Source organism: Sorex fumeus, unplaced genomic scaffold, assembly GCF_029834395.1.
Source record: "Sorex fumeus unplaced genomic scaffold, SorFum_2.1 ptg000131l, whole genome shotgun sequence".
Classification (NCBI taxonomy): domain Eukaryota; kingdom Metazoa; phylum Chordata; class Mammalia; order Eulipotyphla; family Soricidae; genus Sorex; species Sorex fumeus.
This window is the reverse complement of record NW_026606188.1, coordinates 15817866-15827350: the sequence shown is the minus strand read 5'-3', so window position 1 is coordinate 15827350 and position 9485 is coordinate 15817866. Positions and strand designations below refer to the sequence as shown.

At 40.1% G+C, this 9485-nt stretch overlaps 1 non-coding gene across 1 annotated transcript; it reads right to left on the bottom strand.

The window, feature by feature from the left end:
* Positions 1 to 1872: 1872 nt before the first annotated feature.
* On the bottom strand, positions 1873 to 1979 carry LOC130015837 (U6 spliceosomal RNA). Its single transcript, XR_008791158.1, has one exon. It is a non-coding gene; the product is annotated as a U6 spliceosomal RNA (small nuclear RNA).
* Positions 1980 to 9485: the final 7506 nt, after the last annotated feature.

Genomic DNA, 9485 nt, shown 5'->3' with positions numbered 1-9485 from the left:
ACAGTACTGTAAATCACAGTGCCCAAAATTTATTTTAAAAATTGCCTGTCATAGAGAAAACTGTTGGATGGCAGGGAAATTGGGGACATTAGTGGAGTGAGGTGACACTGGTAAAGGGACTGATGTTGGAACATTGTCTAAACCCAACATTGTTTAAACCCAATCATGATATACTTTATAATTACAAATTTTTATAAGTTTTTATGTACTTTTCTACTTTAAAATACAAGTAAAAAAGTCCCTTTCAATAGTCTTGTTCCAAGCTTCCTCATTGTGATTTATCCTAAAGAATCACGATACCCTCCGATTTTCCCATAATAATTTTAGAGCTTGGCTTTACCATGCTCAGTATCCCAAAGCCCTCTTTAAGCTATTGACTTTAAGCATACTTTAAGCTACTTCTTAAATCAAAGCTTAACTTAACCTCTTAATTATATTCAAATTGCAGATTTCAACAATGCCTAACACAATCACACATGGATGAAAACAAACAAAACGTTTATTGAAGTTGATGGGAAAAAAAGTCATTGTTGACTTAAAAATTGATTGATAGTACAGTGGGTAGGGCGTTTGCCTTGCACATGGCCAATCCGGGTTTGATTCCCAGCATCCCATATGGTCTTCCCACACCACCAGGAGTAATTCCTGAGTGCAAATCTAGGAGTAACCCCTGTGAATCTCCCGATATGACCCAAAAAGCAATATATATATGTGTATAATATTATATTAATCATATATATAGATAAAAGCAAAGATGGATTTATAAAAGATATAGTTTCTTAAATTTTTTATTTCTTTGCTATTTACAACTTCATCTCAAAGCCAGCCTTAGTATATGTGTGCCAATTATAATTAGCTCTGCATGCCTCTTGTTCATTTCCTTTGAGAGGAAAATCTAGTAATCTGTGATGTCTCTTGAAAGTGGAGAAGTATTTCCTAGGTTAGTCAAAATGACATACTAACTTTAATCAAACCTATAATATACTTAACCTTGGACATGAACTATTGGGAGAATCCCACAAGCTTCTAGATCTTAGTTTGATTATCTTTATCAATTATAAACAAGGATTAAATAAGACTATCAAACTTAGATTAACCAAGTTTTACCCAAGAACTTGAACTAATACTTAAACCATATGGAAGATGGGGGAATTGATGCAAAATTGACAAGTGGACTGATGTAATTTGAGAAAACTGCATGATTCTTTCTAACAGGACACATTTCTTCCCTGAGAAGAGAGGCAGTTTTCATCTGGTAGAAGACTTATTTAATATCTCAAGTTTCTTATAATAGAAGTGCCTCCAATGTGCCTTGGAATCAGCCAGCTATTTCATCTACTACTTGGATACTTTACATGCAGAACTGTAAATGATTCTAGCACCTATCTCGCAGGATTATCACAAAGATTTAATAAGACCCCACAAAGAAAGTAAATGATAAAGGAATTCAATTAGTGCTAGCTCCATTAATGGCAATCCTCATCCTTACTCAAGAATGGCAGAAAAATCGTTGCAAGGTTTCTTTCTACTCTGCTGCCTAAGCAGCAGATAGAAATCACAAATTAAATATATTTAATACTAAATTCATTCTATTTAATAGACAATAATATGTATTTTAATGGAAAAATGTACAGAAAGTACAGAGGAACTGGTCAAATGAAGAAAACCATAGTGCTAAGAAAGAAGAGGAAGTTCTAAAAAGATCATTTCAAAGACTTTTATTATCTCCTTGGATGTGTTTTAAGATCTTTCTGGTTTTAAGAAATTTGATTATTATAAGGATTGATGAGAACAGTTTTCATTTTTTCTAAAAAAAGACATGATATTTATTGAAAACATTTCTTCAAACTTAAAATTTTGATTTTATCCACAAAAAATATGGAACGCTTCATGAATTTGCATGTCATCCTTGTGCAGGGGCCATGCTAATCTTCTCTGTATCGTTCCAATTTTAGTATATGTGCTGCCGAAACGAGCACAGTTTTCATTTCTTATGCTTCATAAGCTTCTTGGAGTGATGAGAATTTGGTTTGTATTAACTTTATAAATTTTTATTGTTTCTGAACATATACAATGTCCTGTTGGATCTATCACATCTTCCAGAAGGGCAATGGGGAAGATTATCCATGACTTCTACTTGGATCTCTTTGATAGCCATGTCCACCTGCCAACATACCAAATTCCGCGGGACGAATATGGCATTCCCAACGTTCTCCCTTCCAAAATCCGAAACGCCATTTCATCGGTAAAGAAGCAAACAGCACCTGGCCCAGACAAGATCAGACCCAAACATCTGAAGAACCTGCCATCAGTACTCATCAATACATTGGCTCGGCTCTTCACATGCTACCTGTCTGAATATAAGGTTCCGTCCCAATGCAAAACCAGCAGGACTGTACTACTGTACAAGAAGGGAGACATCCACAACATTGGCAACTATCGCTGATTTGCCTGTTGTCTGTCATCTACAAGCTATTCACTTGAGTCATCCTGAAAGGATTGGCAGAACACTAGATGAAGGACAACCATGAGAGCAAGCCAGTTTCCAAAAAGGTTTAGCACAATCGACCATATCCACACGACAACAAAACTTATTGAGGTTTCTCGGGAGTTCAAGATGCCGCTCTGCCTAATGTTCATTGACTTAAAGAAAGTCTTTGATTCTGTTGAGACTGAAGCGGTCATCGAGGTCCTAGCCAAACAGGGCATTCAATGTCAATACATCAGGATACTCCACGAGCTGTAATGCAGATTCACTACCAGGATCTCACCATTCTACAGGGAGGTGATCATTGACATCAAGAGAGGGGTTCGGCAAGGAGATACCATTTCATCAAAACTCTTCAGTACCACCCACAAGAACATCATGCAACAACTGGAATGGGAAGGAATGGGAGTGATGATAGATGCTCGGCAACTACACCACCTTCACTTTGCTGATGACATCATTCTAATAACACCAAACATTAGCCCAGTGGCATAAATGCTGGCCGACTTCGACCCATGAGTGTGGAAAGGTTGGACTACAGATGAATCTCACCAAGACAGTGTTTATGAGAAACGTTCTTGTTCCTGACATTCCATTCATTCTCAATGGGACAAACATCTCCAAATGCAACAGTTATGTGTTGCATAACCTAGGCCGAGAAGTCAACATGACGAATGACCTGGCACCTGAGTTGCGCAGGACGAAGAGAGCGGCTTGGAAAGCCTTCAAGAGCGTTGAAGAAATAGCTAAGAGTACAAAGAACCTCTGGCTCTGGGCACACCTATTCTATTCCACTGTCCTTCCTGCATTAACATATGCCTCAGAGACCTGGGCCCTATGAAAACAAGATGAGAATGCTATTTGGGTCCCCCAAAGAGGAATAGAAAGAGCTATGCTTGGAGTATCATGCTTCACTCAAATGAGAGAAAGAATCCGGAGTTCCGACCTCTATTGATGGTCAAGAATCAGGGACACTGTCTCGTTTGCCAAGGCATTGAAAATCAGATGGGCTGGACACGTAATGAGATTTGGAGATGACTGCTGGACTAGAGCCATTACCGACTGGATTCCCCAGGATGTCAAAAGATTGCGTGGCTGCCCACCTATGAGATGGTCAGACTTCTTCGTCAAGACCCTGAACGATCGGTTTGAGGCTGTCCGTGTTCCTAGAATGAGCGAATGCCATTGGGCTACATTAGCATGTTACAGGGACGAATGGAGACGTTACTGGCGCCCACTCGAGCAACTTGGTGAGTAATGAGATATCAAGTGATCAAGTTATCAAGTGAACATATATTTTTGTATCTTTTTTAACTCCTTGATTCTTCTTAAACGTTTTAAATTTCACTGATAATATTTTAATTATTTCTATTATTTTATTTTTGTTTGTTTTGTGTCCACACCTAGCAGTGTTCAGTACATACTCTTACTTGTGCTCGGAAATCACTCCTGGCATACTCAGGGGACCATATGGAGTACCAGAGATCAAACCATGGTCAGCTGCCTGCAAGGCAAGTGCCCTGCCTGCTGTACTATCTCTCTGACCCAGTTTTTAAATTTTTTTTCTTAAATTTTTATTAGTGAAACACCATGAGGTACAGTTGTAGACTTACACATTTTTGTGCTTGAGTTTCAGTTATACAATGATCGAATACCCTTCCCTCCACCATTCTCCACCACCACCAGTCCCAGTATCCCTCCCTCCCCCATCTCCCTGTCCCGCCCTACCTCTGTGGCAGGGCATTCCCTTTTTTTTTTATCTTTCTCATTTTGAGTGCTGTGGTTTGCAAAAGAGACATTGAGTGGCAATCTTGTTCTGTCTATAGTATACTCTCATTACGCATTTCCCATCCTGAGAGGAACCTCCCTTTATTTGGTGCTCCCTTCTCTATCTGAGCTGCTGTTTCCCCTAGCATGTGCGACTGTCCTCAAAGCAATGGAGTAATCCTCCTGGTACTTATCTCGGCTATTCTTGGGTGTGAGTCTCCTATTTTGTTACTTTATGTTCCCCAGATGAATGCAATCTTTCTATGTCTGTCCCTTTCTTTCTGACTCATTTCACTTAGCATGATACTTTCCATGTAGTACCACTTGTATATGAATTTCATGACTTCATCTTTTCTAACAGCTGCATAGTACTCCATTGTGTAGATGTACCAAAGTTTATTTAACCAGTCATCTGTTCTTGGGCATTCAGGTTTTTTCCAGATTCTATCTATTGTAAAGAGTGCTGCAATGAACAAACAAGTGCAGATGTCATTTCTACTATACTTTTCTGCCTCTCTGGGATATATTCCCAGGAATGGTATTGCTGGGTCAAATGGGAGTTTAATTTCTAATTTTTTGAGGATCATCCATACTGTTTTCCAAAAGGGCTGAACCAGTCAATCCCCACGAATAGCTAAAGCAATTTTGGGGAAAGAGAAAATGAAAGGAATCAACCTCCCTAACTTCAAACTCTACTACAAAGCAGTAATAATTAAAACAGCATGGAACTGGAACAAAGGCAGAGCTGCAGACCAATGGAACAGGATCGAATATACTGACATCCTCCCCCAAGCATATGATCATCTAATCTTTGAGAAGGGGCAAGAAATGTGAAGTGGAGCAAGGAAAATCTCTTTAACAATTTGTGCTGGCAGAACTGGACAGCTACAAGCAAAAAAGTGGGCTCAGATCTGTCTCTAACACCAAGTACAAAAGTAAGATCAAAATGGATTAAAGACCTCAACATCAGACCGGATTCCATAAGGTACATTGAAGACAAAGTTGGCAAAACCCTCCATGACATTGAAGCTAATGGTATCTTCAAAGATGTCATGCCACTGGCCGAGCAAGTGAAAACAGAGATAGATAAATGGGACTATCTTAAACTAAGAAGCTTCTGTACCTCAAAAGAAACAGTGATCAAAATACAAAGATAGTCTACAGAATGGGAAAGAATATTATCTGGATACACATGTGACAAGGGGTTGATATCAAGGATATACAAAATACTGGTTTAACTCCACAAGAAGAAAACATCCAACCCCATCAAAAAATGGGGCGAGGAATGAACAGAAACTTTCTCAAAGAAGAAATCCGAATGGCTAAAAGGCACATGAGAAAAGGGTCTACATCATTAATCATCAGGGAGATGCAGATCAAAACAACAACGAGATATCATTTCACACCACAGAGACTGGTCCACATCCAAAAGACCAAAAGCAACTGTTGGTGCAGATGTGGCGAGAAAGGGACTCTCCTTCACTGCTGGTGGGAATGCCGACTGGTTCAGTTTTTAAATATTTAATTACTATTTGTTTTGTATTTCACTTTAGATATTTCTGTCACGAGTGAGTGTCTTTAAGTTTAGTTTTCTTCAATAATATCTAATCTCCCATTAATGCTTTCACAGTATTTTCTTTCATGTGCATTTTTGTACATCTCATACATTTTGTTTCTGAAAGATAGATTTGTATCCTTATGTAATCCTTGCGTGTTTTAGAAATATTAAAATAGTAATTAAAATTGTTTTAGTGTCAATTCTTGCTTTGTTTAACTTCTATGCATGTTAAATGTATGATTCATTTTCCTCCTCAATATGGGCTGTATTTTTCTACTTTCTTCAAGTCTTACTGTATGACATTGTGAATTTTGCTTTGCTGAGACCTAGATTGTTTTAATTTCTGTACATATTCACTTTTCTCCTCAGAATGATTTTATCATTTTTTAAATTTATTTATTTGAATTTTGGCTACACCCAGGGATCTCTCCTGGCAGAGCTTGAGGAACCAGGTGTGGTCCTAGGATGAAACCAAGTCAGCTTCAGTAAGACACATGTCTTATCTGCAATGCTATGTTTCTGGCCCTTTACCTTATTTATTATAGGAACACTCCCAAGGGTCTTTGAGAAGCCTAGTTCCACAGCTGGTGATGATAGGGCTAGTGGTGCAGAACTCAGCTTCCATGCTTAGATGATGCTTGTGGAACTTTCAATTCTGGGAACTGAACTCAGAAACTTGCATACAATTGACAAGTGCTCCTACCACTTGAACAACCTAGCCCCCCACCCATATTTATATTCTTGAGGTTTTTATACAGTTTGTAAAAACTCCATAAAATTTGGAAATTGTTGGGTCATTTTCAGTCTTGCTTTCAAGACTTGTTGGAAAAAAATCATTACAGTAATTAGACTTGTTAATTAATTGTTCATCACTGAGGAAGGATTAAATGTCTTGGTAAAAACTTGGGTTTGCCACTTGCAAGGCAAACACTGTACCTGCTGTATTGTTGCTCCAGTCCAAGTTTTCTCCTTTTTAATTATTCTGCTACAAACTCAAAGACTAGCATCTACAGTTCTCTGTTGAATTCTTTTTCCTAATTACTTTTCTCTCCTTTGATACTTGGTCTCTGACCACACCCCAGACCCTTAAGCTCTTGTTTTTCCTATAGAATAAAAGTATTTTTTCTTATCCTATATTTTAATATATTTATATTTTATTATGTATTGCATGGTAGAAGCAGGCACAGGATCTTTATTTCCACATCTCGTTGAGTCTGGAGTCCAAGGTCACAAAGTTCTGCTATACCTGGTTCTATGGGGCTTCACTCATGCATGATGCTAGGTCCAAGCAGTCCAGAAAGTGGCCTGGAGCATGGCAGCGGCTGAGTAGTAGACCCAGGGATCACACCCAGAAGACCCACCCTCCTGGAGTCAGATAAATACGACATTGGCTGGCACATCATAAGACACTTAGTACCCATTTTTTATTATTACCACACCATATTTGATGGGATTCAAATATAGTTTGAACCATGGGAACACCTTTAAGGGTGATTAGAGGCCTCCCTAAAAGCCTCCATCCCTCCTGGAGAGCCCGGCAAGCTACCAAGAGTATCATGCCCACATGGCAGAGCCTGGAAAGCTAGTCATGGGGTATTCAATATGCCAAAAACAGTAAATACAATGGGTCTCATTCCCCTGACCCTGAAAGAGCGCCCAATATGGCAGCATTAAGAAAGATGAGCAAGAAGACTCTAATAAAATCTCAGGGCGGAACTAGGCTGCCAAAACGAAGGACTAAAATGACTCTCTCTACTTTCAATGCACGTACACTGGCATCAGAAGCATCCATAGAGGACCCGATGGTGCAAGCTTGAAAGATCAAGTATGACATCAATAATCTGACCAAGAGGAGAAGGCATTGATCACATTATGCCATTTCGAAAATGGAGAACTGTTCCTCAGAACATGCAACAAAAGAGGCAATAGTGGTGTCAGTGTCCTTGTCAACATGAACTTGGCCATGAGCACTGATTCATTTGAATGCCTAACAACCTGAATCGATGATTACACTTGAATAGATGGGGCTCACTGCAGGCAGTTTCTACCTCCGCTGTTTATGCACCAACATTCAATTACAATGAAGAAGAAATTGAGAAGTTCTACATGGAGCTGGAGAAGTTCTATAAAGAAGACCACACCTTCTACAAGATCATTGTCGGTGATTTTAATGCCAAGATAGGACCAAGAAGATCAGCCGGAAAACTCCACATTGGGATCCATGGCCTAGAATGGAACGAACAGGGTGAGAGACTGTCTGAGTTCATCATGTCGACCAAGACCATCCATGGTAACTCACAGTTCCAGAAGGCTGAATCTAAATGTTGGACATGGGAGTCTCCCGGTGGACGGTTCCACAATGAAATTGACCACATCATATTCAATCGACAGTCTTGCCTGACTGATGTTGCTGTTGTCTCAAAATTCCAAACAGGATATGATCACTGTCTCCTTCATGCAAAATTCTACTTCATGGAGCAGGAAGAAAGGGCTGCAAAGTTTAAGAAGAGAACTCCCAGAATGACCACCAACTGGGAGCTCTTTGGCACTATTGCGGCAACATGGGAAGATGCTGTCCTTGACGACATTGACAAAGAATACGATCTACTGGTTCAGCACCTCCATGATTCTGCGAGGAACTCTGAGAGAGAGAGAAAGCCACACAAAAAGATGCCTGTCTTCGAAAACTCTCAAGTTCATTCACCACCGTGGCTGGGTGCAAGCCCTAGGCAACCAAAAGTTAATGTCTGTGCTAGCAAAGCAGTGCAGAGAAGCAGTAAAGGAAGACCTTAAAGAAAGAGGAGCAGCAGTGCTGGCAGATGTGGCAGGAGCTGGGAAAAGCATTTGCAATGCCTGTCTGTCCTTTGACAACTACAAGACCAAGATGACTGCCCTCTGACGTCCTGATGGATCTATCACATCTTCTAGAAGGGCAATGGAGACGATTATCTATGACTTCTACTTGGATCTCTTTGATAGCCACGTCCACCTGTCCACATTCCAAATTCCGCAGGATGGATAGGTTGTTCCCAACATTCTCCCTTCCAATATCTGACATGCCATTTCGTTGGTAAAGAAGCAAACAGCACCCGACCCAGACAAGGTCAGACCCGAATCCCTGAAGAATCTGCCATCAGTACTCATCAATACACTGGTTCTGCTTTTCACATGCTACCTGTCTGAATGCAAGGTTCTGGCCCAATGGAAAACCAGCAGGACGGTTCTACTGTACAAGAAGGGAGACATCCATGACATTGGCGACTTTTGCCTGATCTGCCTGTTGTCTGCCATCTACAAGCTAGTCACTCGAGTCATCCTGAATAGGATTGGCAGAACACTATATGAAGGCAGGCCATGTGAGCAAGCCAGATTCCGGGAAGGATTCAGCATGAGTGACCATATCAACACAGTAACCAAGCTCATTGAAGTTTCTTGGGAGTTCAAGATGCTGCTCCATCTAATGTTCATTGATTTAAAGAAGGCCTTTGATTCTGTTGAGACTGAAGCGGTCATCAAAGCCCTAACCAAACAGGGCATTCAAATTCAGTACATCAGGATCTTCTGTGAGCTGTATTATGGATTCACCATTGGGATCTCACCATTTTACAAGAAAGTGATCATCAACGTAAACAGAGGGGTTTGGCAGGGTGATACCATTTCACCAAAATTCTT